Below are 11,571 nucleotides of genomic sequence, written 5' to 3' on the forward strand. Positions count from 1 at the left end.
TTTGCTATGTAACCTGATAGCAGCATGATATAGGGGCAGAGACCCTGATTCCAGTGATGTCTCTCTTACTGGGTTGCTTGCTGCAGTTAAAAAAAAAAATCACTGTTTTATCTGCTGCAGATAACACACACACACACCACTGATTGGCTGCTTTCTGACCAAGTACAGTCCTCTAGTGATAATCTCCTGCTGATAAAACTTGCGATTTTATCAAAACTACATCAAGTAGCCCAGTAAGTGACACATCGCTGGAATCAAGGTCTCAGCCTCTACATCATGTTGCTCTTTGATTAGGTGGCAAACAACTGGTGCCTGGTTTCCTTTAAATAGCTTGCAGCTCACCCCAGACTAAACAGCAGGGTGCATTACAAACAGAAGTTAACGCCTGAGCTCCCAGTTCAGACGGCACTACAAGTGCCAGAGAACACAAGATTAGCGTTGCCTGCAATGAAAGAACCGCCAGAGATATCAGTTGCTCTCAGATGGGGTATCAAAACCTACTGACATATTCCATTTAAGCTCCTTTGTCCTGCCATTTACTCCAAGTTCTAGCCTCACCCATCCGGTTTATGTTACTATCTACTCCTGTGCTGCTTGTATGTGTCTAGTTATTGATCGTGGCCTGGTTTATGACTATCCATCTGCTCAACAATTTTGACCCTACCCATACCTCCTGGTTCTGACCTAGCTACCTGACCATTCCTTCTGCCAGCCCAGCCCACCGGCCATTTCTGCCAGCCCAGCCCACCGGCCAGCGGTTACTTTGAGGACTTTTCCCAGGGTCCTTGTGTAAAGTTGAGGGGAGAAAGCCATGGCAGCCCCTGGGATCTGGTAAAGAGTGGGTTGGATTAAGCTGATCAGTGGAAGCCCCATTAACAGCCGCCAGGCTTCCACCGACAGTGCAACTGTGACAAGTAGATTGTCAATGAATCTCCAAGATCCTCTTCAGCATCGGCCTTTGGGAAGACTAGAGGAAGAGACTCTGAATGGCTTGAGACACAGACATAAGGCTTCCGAGTTACTCCATAGGAGCCCGATTACAGAATATAACCCCTCTTCCCGGGGATGAAAGCTCCTCTGTAACACCACTGGTCTGATAGTAGATGATACTGTGCACTGGAGCAGAAGGAGAATTGAGGAGTTGCTTGTTTCGCTCCTCCCATAAAACATCCAGGACTTGTCCCTCAGGTGGAATACTTTACCAATATTGCACAAAGACAACACATTTCGGCGCTGAATCAACCCTTGTCAGGAAATAGAACCATAAAATTCCCAATCAACCATATACATTTTGTATATACCCCTTGGTGGGATCGGAGGTTGAACCGTGGTGGTGCGGGACTCCGGCTGCTGAGCCTGACCTGCGCCACGCTCTATTTATACTACTGCCCGGAGGAGTCACCTACGAGGCGCTGGTCTCTGTTCACACCACAGAAGTTAGTAGTCACTACAAGCCACGGGCAGCCGCTGTGGAGACCATACACGGCGTTACACCACTCCCTATTTCTACAGGTGTCCTCTCTTCAGTTTTTTAGTCTAGGGGCTGGCTGAACGCTGGGAAATATCTCAGTCTCTGCTGAGGAATCAGTAAGGAAATCGGCCGGGACGACTTACAAGACGGATGTCTTGAGGTTAGAGGGGTTGTCCAGGGCTAACATACTGATCTACCAACCCCTCCGGGGACTGTCCGAAGCACAGACTTTTGGGTCGACATTGCATAACCCCATCTTTCTCAGGTTGCAGTAAAAAACGGGCTGTTGGCAAACATGCACCTGCTGGCGGCAATACTCAGCTTCCACAGCCGGCAGATGGTCGGTGGAGCCGCAGCGGTGAATCAGGGGTCCTGGACAATGGCCGCTCTGTTATCCTGTGCTAGCACAGTGATTCTGGAGTGTTTGGGGGATTCCACATGAGTGCTGCCATACACTGCAATGACACGAGCGGAGTTCACGTGAAATCCGTCTGTTTTTTTCCTTAACGACTTATGGCGGACTATGTCCATTGTATGCCGGCTTGCATTTTTCCAGGCAGATGATGACTGTGGTATTGAGCCATCATCTGCCTCTATCAGTTGCTGGACTAGCGGAGCTCTGCCCGTGGCTGGTAACCTGTTATATGGCGCTGTCAATATGAGTGGAGACGTCACATAGGAGATGGTGATTTCTACTATATACAGCAATGCTGTGTCATCACTGCGCGTAGCAGAAGCAAAACAATCGCAGATTCAAGTACTGACAAATACAGTAAAAAATAAAATAAAAAAAAGTTCAAATCACTTTTTTTCCCCATTTAAAAATTAAGAAAGCAAAAGGCATATTTGGCATCGCTGTATTCGTAAAAAAAAAAGTCCGATCTATCAAAATATAAATGGTGTAATGAGAGAAAAAAAAATCAAAACGCCAACATTGCAAGTTTTGGACTGGAATCAAAAAAGCGGTATATCCACCAATCCAAAAACAATATTGTAAAGCAGGGTGTGACTAATATTTTAAAAGTTACTTTTTCAAGTTTTGGACTGCATCAATACGACAAAATGTTCCCACCCACCTAGTGGTTCGCATCTATATATTTTTTATTCCCTTTAGATATTTTTAAATATTTTTCTGCACTATTTTATGTAACCATCACCTTTATATCTTTATATTACAACTTTCACTTCCATGGTTGCTTTATCCCAGACTATTCCCACACACATTATCGCTCCCGTCACAACTTCATTCAATATATGTTTATTCCCATTTGCTCCGCTATTTTATTATTTCCCTTTTTGTATTTTTCCCCTATCCTTATTCATGTTGATTCTATTACACTGTTTTCCTTGTACCATTGCTAGTTACATCAGTGCCAGAATATACACTTGGAAAGCCGCACATTGAGGTCTCATTATACCATTGTGGTTGTTACTCTGTACTGGTTACATCGCCCGGCGCAAGTGCATAATGATCCTTTATTTGACTTTGCCGTCCTTCAAATCTTCAAATTTCTGACAGCACTTACCTTTTTCATGTCTTCACATTTCATAATCCGACAGTGCCTGCGCAGGTGATGCTCTGTGATAATTTAACTATTTCTCGCATGTGCAATGCCATTTTCTGCATGCTGGTTCAATCTGCGCATGCACACTATGCTACAGTTCACCTTGATAGCTGGTGTAATCTGCGCATGCGTTCGGGATGTGCACACGTATTCTGGTCCTCTGCGGATTTTTCCGCAGAGGATTTGATAAATCCGCAGTGCTAAACCGCTGTGGATTTACCGCGGTTTTTCTGTGCATTTCACTGCGGTTTTACAACTGCGATTTTCTATTGGAGCAGTTGTAAAACCGCTGCGGAATCTGCAGAAAGAAGTGACATGCTGCGGAATGTAAACCGCTGCGTTTCCGTGCAGTTTTTCTGCAGCATGTGTACAGCGATTTTTGTTTCCCATAGGTTTACATTGAACTGTAAACTCATGGGAAACTGCTGCGGATCCGCAGCGTTTTCCGCAGCGTGTGCACATACCTTTAGAATTAGGCTATATGCACACGGTGTGGATTTGGCTGCGGATCCGCAGCAGTGTTCCATCAGGTTTACAGTACCATGTAAACCTATGGAAAACCAAATCCGCTGTGCCCATGGTGCGGAAAATACCACGCGGAAACGCTGCGTTGTATTTTCCGCAGCATGTCAATTCTTTGTGCGGATTCCGCAGCGTTTTACACCCAAGAAACAATGAAAACCCTATATTAAGGGTCACCAATCTAACCCAAGAAGAGGTGCGAAACCGGCTAAATAAGATTAAAATAGATAAATCTCCGGGTCCGGATGGCATACACCCACGAGTACTAAGAGAACTAAGTAATGTAATAGATAAACCATTATTTCTTATTTTTAGGGACTCTATAGAGACAGGGTCTGTTCCGCAGGATTGGCGCATAGCAAATGTGATGCCAATATTCAAAAAGGGCTCTAAAAGTGAACCTGGAAATTATAGGCCAGTAAGTCTAACCTCTATTGTTGGTAAAATATTTGAAGGGTTTCTGAGGGATGTTATTCTGGATTATCTCAATGAGAATAACTGTTTAACTCCATATCAGCATGGGTTTATGAGAAATCGCTCCTGTCAAACCAATCTAATCAGTTTTTATGAAGAGGTAAGCTATAGACTGGACCACGGTGAGTCATTGGACGTGGTATATCTCGATTTTTCCAAAGCGTTTGATACCGTGCCGCACAAGAGGTTGGTACACAAAATGAGAATGCTTGGTCTGGGGGAAAATGTGTGTAAATGGGTTAGTAACTGGCTTAGTGATAGAAAGCAGAGGGTGGTTATAAATGGTATAGTCTCTAACTGGGTCGCTGTGACCAGTGGGGTACCGCAGGGGTCAGTATTGGGACCTGTTCTCTTCAACATATTCATTAATGATCTGGTAGAAGGTTTACACAGTAAAATATCGATATTTGCAGATGATACAAAACTATGTAAAGCAGTTAATACAAGAGAAGATAGTATTCTGCTACAGATGGATCTGGATAAGTTGGAAACTTGGGCTGAAAGGTGGCAGATGAGGTTTAACAATGATAAATCTAAGGTTATACACATGGGAAGAAGGAATCAATGTCACCATTACACACTGAACGGGAAACCACTGGGTAAATCTGACAGGGAGAAGGACTTGGGGATCCTAGTTAATGATAAACTTACCTGGAGCAGCCAGTGCCAGGCAGCAGCTGCCAAGGCAAACAGGATCATGGGGTGCATTAAAAGAGGTCTGGATACACATGATGAGAGCATTATACTGCCTCTGTACAAATCCCTAGTTAGACCGCACATGGAGTACTGTGTCCAGTTTTGGGCACCGGTGCTCAGGAAGGATATAATGGAACTAGAGAGAGTACAAAGGAGGGCAACAAAATTAATAAAGGGGATGGGAGAACTACAATACCCAGATAGATTAGCGAAATTAGGATTATTTAGTCTAGAAAAAAGACGACTGAGGGGCGATCTAATAACCATGTATAAGTATATAAGGGGACAATACAAATATCTCGCTGAGGATCTGTTTATACCAAGGAAGGTGACGGGCACAAGGGGGCATTCTTTGCGTCTGGAGGAGAGCAGGTTTTTCCACCAACATAGAAGAGGATTCTTTACTGTTAGGGCAGTGAGAATCTGGAATTGCTTGCCTGAGGAGGTGGTGATGGCGAACTCAGTCGAGGGGTTCAAGAGAGGCCTGGATGTCTTCCTGGAGCAGAACAATATTGTATCATACAATTATTAGGTTCTGTAGAAGGACGTAGATCTGGGTATTTATTATGATGGAATATAGGCTGAACTGGATGGACAAATGTCTTTTTTCGGCCTTACTAACTATGTTACTATGTTACTATGTTACTATGTTACCTGTTCCTCAATAGGAATCCACAGGTGAAATCCGCACAAAAAACACTGGCAATCCGCGGTAAATCCGCAGGTAAAACGCAGTGCCTTTTACCCACGGATTTTTCAAAAATGGTGCTGAAAAATCTCATACGAGTCCGCAACATTGGCACATAGCCTTAGGGTTAGGGTTGGGTTGGAATTAGGGTTGTGGTTAGGGGTGTGTTGGGGTTAGGGTTGTGGTTAGGGGTGTGTTGGGGTTAGGGTTGTGATTAGGGTTACGGCTACAGTTGGGATAAGGGTTAGGGGTGTGTTGGAGTTAGAATTGAGGGGTTTCCACTGTTTAGGCACATCAGGGGGTCTCCAAACGCAACATGGCACCACCATTGATTCCAGCCAATCTTGTATTCAAAAAGTCAAATGGTGCTCCCTCACTTCCGAGACCCGACGTGTGCCCAAACAGTGGTTTACCCCCACACATGGGGTATCAGCATACTCAGGATTAACTGGACAACAACTTTTGGGGTCCAATTTCTCCTGTAACCCTTGGGAAAATAAAAAATTCTGGGCTAAAAAATTATTTTTGAGGAAAGAAAACGTATTTATTATTTTCACGGCTCTGCGTTATAAACTTCTGTAAAGCACTTGGGGGTTGAAAGTGCTCACCACATATCTAGATAAGTTCCTTTGGGGGTCTAGTTTCCAAAATGGGGTCAATTGTGGGGGGTTTCTACTGTTTAGGCACACCAGGGGCTCTGCAAACGCAACGTGACGTCCGCAGACCATTCCATCAAAGTCTGCATTTCAAAAGTCACTACTTCCCTTCTGAGACCCGACGTGTGCCCAAACAGTGGTTTACCCCCACACATGGGGTATCAGCGTACTCAGGAGAAACTGGACAACAACTTTTGGGGTCCAATTTCTCCTGTAACCCTTGGGAAAATAAAAAATTCTGGGCTAAAAAATTATTTTTGAGGAAAGAAAACGTATTTATTATTTTCACTGCTCTGTGTTATGAACTTCTGTGAAGCACTTGGGGATTCAAAGTGCTCATCTCACATCTAGTTAAGTTCCTTTCGGGGTCTAGTTTCCAAAATGGGGTCACTTGTGGGGGGTTTCTACTGTTTAGCCACATCAGGGGCTCTGCAAACGCAATGTGACGCCCGCAGAGCATTCCATCAAAGTCTGCATTTCAAAACGTCACTACTTCACTTCCGAGCCCCAGCATGTGCCTAAACAGTGGTTTACCCCCACATATGGGGTATCAGCATACTCAGGAGAAACTGGACAACAACTTTTGGGGTCAAATTTCTCCTGTTACCCTTGGGAAAATAAAAAATTGTGGGCTAAAAAATCATTTTTGAGAAAATAAATTTTTTTTCATGGCTCTGCGTTATAAACTTCTGTGAAGCACTTGAGGGTTCAAAGTGCTCACCACACATCTAGATTATTTCCTTTGGGGGTCTAGTTTCCAAAATGGGGTCATTGGTGGGGGATCTCCAATGTTTAGGCACACAGGGGCTCTCCAAACGCGACATGGTGTCCGCTAATGATTGGAGCTAATTTTCCATTTAAAATGCCAAATGGCGTGCCTTCCCTTCTGAGCCCTGCTGTGCGCCCAAACAGTGGTTTACCCCCACATATGGGGTATCAGCGTACTCAGGACAAACTGGACAACAACATTTGTGGTCCAATTTATCCTATTACCATTGGCAAAATAGGAAATTCCAGGCTAAAAAATCATTTTTGAGAAAAGAAAAATTATTTTTTATTTTCATGGCTCTGCATTATAAACTTCTGTGAAGCACCTGGGGGTTTAAAGTGCTCAGTATGCATCTAGATAAGTTCCTTGGGGGGGTCTAGTTTCCAAAATGGGGTCGCTTGTGGGGGAGCTCCAATGCATAAGCACACAGGGGCTCTCCAAACGCGACATGGTGTCCGCTAACAATTGGAGCTAATTTTCCATTCAAAAAGTCAAAAGGCGCGCCTTCCCTTCCGAGCCCTGCCGTGTGCCCAAACAGTGGTTTACCCCCACATATGAGGTATCGGCGTACTCGGGAGAAATTGCTCAACAAATTTTAGGATCCATTTTATCCTATTGCTCATGTGAAAATGAAAAAATTGAGGCGAAAAGAAATTTTTTGTGAAAAAAAAGTACTTTTTCATTTTTACGGATCAATTTGTGAAGCACCTGAGGGTTTAAAGTGCTCACTAGGCATCTAGATAAGTTCCTTGGGGGGTCCAGTTTCCAAAATGGGGTCACTTGTGGGGGAGCTCTAATGTTTAGGCACACAGGGTCTCTCCAAACGCGACATGGTGTCCGCTAACGATGGAGATAATTTTTCATTCAAAAAGTCAAATGGCGCTCCTTCCCTTCCGAGCCTTACCATGTGCCCAAACAGTGGTTTACCCCCACATGTGAGGTATCGGTGGACTCAGGAGAAATTGCCCAACAAATTTTAGGATCCATTTTATCCTGTTGTCCATGTGAAAATGAAAAAATTGAGGCTAAAAGAATTTTTTTGTGAAAAAAAGTACTTTTTCATTTTTACGTATCAATTTGTGAAGCACCTGGGGGTTTAAAGGGCTCACTATGCATCTAGATAAGTTCCTTGGGGCGTCTAGTTTCCAAAATGGGGTCACTTGTGGGGGAGCTCCAATTTTTAGGCACACGGGGGCTCTCCAAACGTGACATGGTGTCCGCTAAAGAGTGCAGCCAATTTTTCATTCAAAAAGTCAAATGGCGCTCCTTTCCTTCCAAGCCCTGCCGTGCGCCCAAACAGTGGTTTACCCCCACATATGAGGTATCAGCGTACTCAGGACAAATTGGACAACAACTTTCGTTGTTCAGTTTCTCCTTTTACCATTGGGAAAATAAAAAATTGTTGCTGAAAAATCATTTTTGTGACTAAAAAGTTAAATGTTCATTTTTTCCTTCCATGTTGCTTCTGCTGCTGTGAAGCACCTGAAGGGTTAATAAACTTCTTGAATGTGGTTTTGTGCATCTTGAGGGGTGCAGTTTTTAGAATGGTGTCACTTTTGGGTATTTTCAGCCATATAGACCCCTCAAACGGACTTCAAATGTGAGGTGGTCCCTAAAAAAAATGGTTTTGTAAATTTCATTGTAAAAATGAGAAATTGCTGGTCAAATTTTAACCCTTATAACTTCCTAGCAAAAAAAAAATTTTGTTTCCAAAATTGTGCTGATGTAAATTAGACGTGTGGGAAATGTTATTTATTAACTATTTTGTGTCACATAGCTCTCTGGTTTAACAGAATAAAAATTCAAAATGTGAAAATTGCCAAATTTCCGTTTTTATCACAAATAAACACAGAATTTATTGACCTAAATTTACCACTAACATGAAGCCCAATATGTCACGAAAAAACAATCTCAGAACCGCTAGGATCCATTGAAGCGTTCCTGAGTTATTACCTCATAAAGGGACACTGGTCAGAATTGCAAAAAACGGCAAGGTCTTTAAGGTCAAAATAGGCTGGGTCATGAAGGGGTTAATGGAGCACACTCGGACTGGGTAGCGGTTAGCAGTGGGGTACCACAGGTGTCAGTATTGGGCCCTCTTCTTTTTAGCATATTTATTAATGACCTTGTAGGGGGCATTCAGAGTAGAATTTCAATATTTGCAGATGACACTAAACTCTGCAGGGTAATCAATACAGAGGAGGACAATTTTATATTACAGGATGATTTATGTAAACTAGAAGCTTGGGCTGATAAATGGCAAATGAGCTTTAATGGGGATAAATGTAAGGTCATGCACTTGGGTAGAAGTAATAAGATGTATAATTATGTGCTTAATTCTAAAACTCTGGGCAAAACAGTCAATGAAAAAGACCTGGGTGTATGGGTGGATGACAAACTCATATTCAGTGGCCAGTGTCAGGCAGCTGCTACAAAGGCAAATAAAATAATGGGATGCATTAAAAGAGGCATAGATGCTCATGAGGAGAACATAATTTTACCTCTATACAAGTCATTAGTTCGACCACACTTAGAATACTGTGCACAGTTCTGGTCTCCGGTGTATAAGAAAGACATAGCCGAACTGGAGCGGGTGCAGAGAAGAGCGACCAAGGTTATTAGAGGACTGGGGGGTCTGCAATACCGAGATAGGTTATTACACTTAAGGCTATTTAGTTTGGAAAAACGAAGACTAAGGGGTGATCTTATTTTAATGTATAAATATATGAGGGGACAGTACAAAGACCTTTCTGATGATCTTTTTAATCATAGACCTGAAACAGGGACAAGGGGGCATCCTCTGCGTTTGGAGGAAAGAAGGTTTAAGCATAATAACAGACGCGGATTCTTTACTGTAAGAGCAGTGAGACTATGGAACTCTGCCGTGTGATGTTGTAATGAGTGATTCATTACTTAAATTTAAGAGGGGATTGGATACCTTTCTGGAAAAGTATAATGTTACAGGGTATATACACTAGATTCCTTGATAGGGTGTTGATCCAGGGAACTAGTCTGATTGCCGTATGTGGAGTCGGAAAGGAATTTTTTTCCCCAATGTGGAGCTTACTTTTTGCCACATGGGGTTTTTTTTTGCCTTCCTCTGGATCAACATGTTAGGGCATGTTAGGTTAGGCTATGGATTGAACTAGATGGACTTAAAGTCTTCCTTCAACCTTAATAACTATGTAACTATAGGATTAGTAATAGATGTCTTATTGACACCTCTCCATTACGAAGTCGGGCTTGATGTGACCTTACAATTGAAAGGTGACATCAACCCAACTATTACCCCATATGCCACCGCTACAGGGCAGTGGGAAGAGAGAGGCTAAGTGTCATATTTGGAGCATATTAAAGATGCGCCTGTAACGGACACCGTAACAGACTTACCCCCTGGGTCTGTACAAGAGTCCGGGACGTACTGGGAAATCCAGGAACTCCTGCTGTGACGTGAGATGCTGTTGTGAGCACGCCCGCAGGTGAACAGGACCTGCAGCACGTGACCACCGTGAGAGTGGTTGGATGTGGGACTAGGTCCTGAACTCCCAGGGATGATGACAGGAGCCGGAAAAGCCGAGAGAAGTGTCAGGCGAGCGACGTCAGACCAGAGAACAGCGCGGTAGCCAAGGGGAGAGACTAATAGCATGGTAAGAGACAAGCCGTGGTCAGAAGCCAGAGAGAGCAGGAAGTCAGGGGACAAAGCAGAGATCAAAACCAGGAGTATCACGTGAAGTACCGAATCAGGAGGCAAATGCGAAAATGGGGAACAGACTGGGTCATACACAAGCACGCAAACAGAAATAAGCAATACACACAGGTATTCACGGGGTCAGCTGCCCAGCCGAGATCGGATGTATAATTGACAATGGGCACAGCACAGGGGCGTGTAAATATAGCCCTCACCAACCCAAAGAGAGGCCACATAAATTAACCCTAGAAGTACTGCCAAAGAAATCCCGAACAAACCATGACAGTACCCCCCTCTCAACAGGGGCCACTGGACCCCCAGGCTTCTCAGGATGGCTGGCATGAAACGCGCAGATAAGATGGTCAGCATGTACAGAATGGGCCGGGACCCATGACCGATCCTCCGGACATACCCCCTCTAGTGTACTAAATACTGCAAGGTACGGTGCACCCACCGGGAACCTGCGATGCGTTCCACCTCGTACTCCATGTGACCCTCCACCAATACCGGGGGAACAGTGGACAAAGAACTCTCCTCAAGAGTTCCCAAGGGTTTCAACAGGGACTTGTGGAACAAGTTGGAAATTTTTAACGAACTGGGAAGACGCAACCTACAGGCTGAGTTAATAATCTCCACAACCTCATATGGACTGTCAGGAAATAGAAAGATGTTCTGATTACGTCAGTTACACATACAGGGCTCTCATGTGCAGTTTCCTCTGCCTGCCAGCAGAAGGCTGGAATTCTAAGCCACTCTCCCTTCCCCCTGCCATATAGTTGTAATGTGAGGCCAGTGTGCCAGCAAGAGGAATTTTAATGGCCCTGTAGTGCGAAAGCCAGTCTCCCCCTAAAACTCCTCGTCCCCCCTCCCGATACCAGCTAAAATTGGTACAGAAACTGCATGGGACTCTTTTGTTCTTTTAAAGTTATGTATACTGGCACCAATCAGCGATAGAGATATAAGGATTATATATTCCGGATGTCCACTGAGAGATCTATAGCTCACTGAAATCGCTAGGAGCTAAACCCAAGAAGCAGATTTC

Source organism: Ranitomeya imitator, chromosome 2 (genome assembly GCF_032444005.1).
Source record: "Ranitomeya imitator isolate aRanImi1 chromosome 2, aRanImi1.pri, whole genome shotgun sequence".
NCBI classification, from domain to species: domain Eukaryota; kingdom Metazoa; phylum Chordata; class Amphibia; order Anura; family Dendrobatidae; genus Ranitomeya; species Ranitomeya imitator.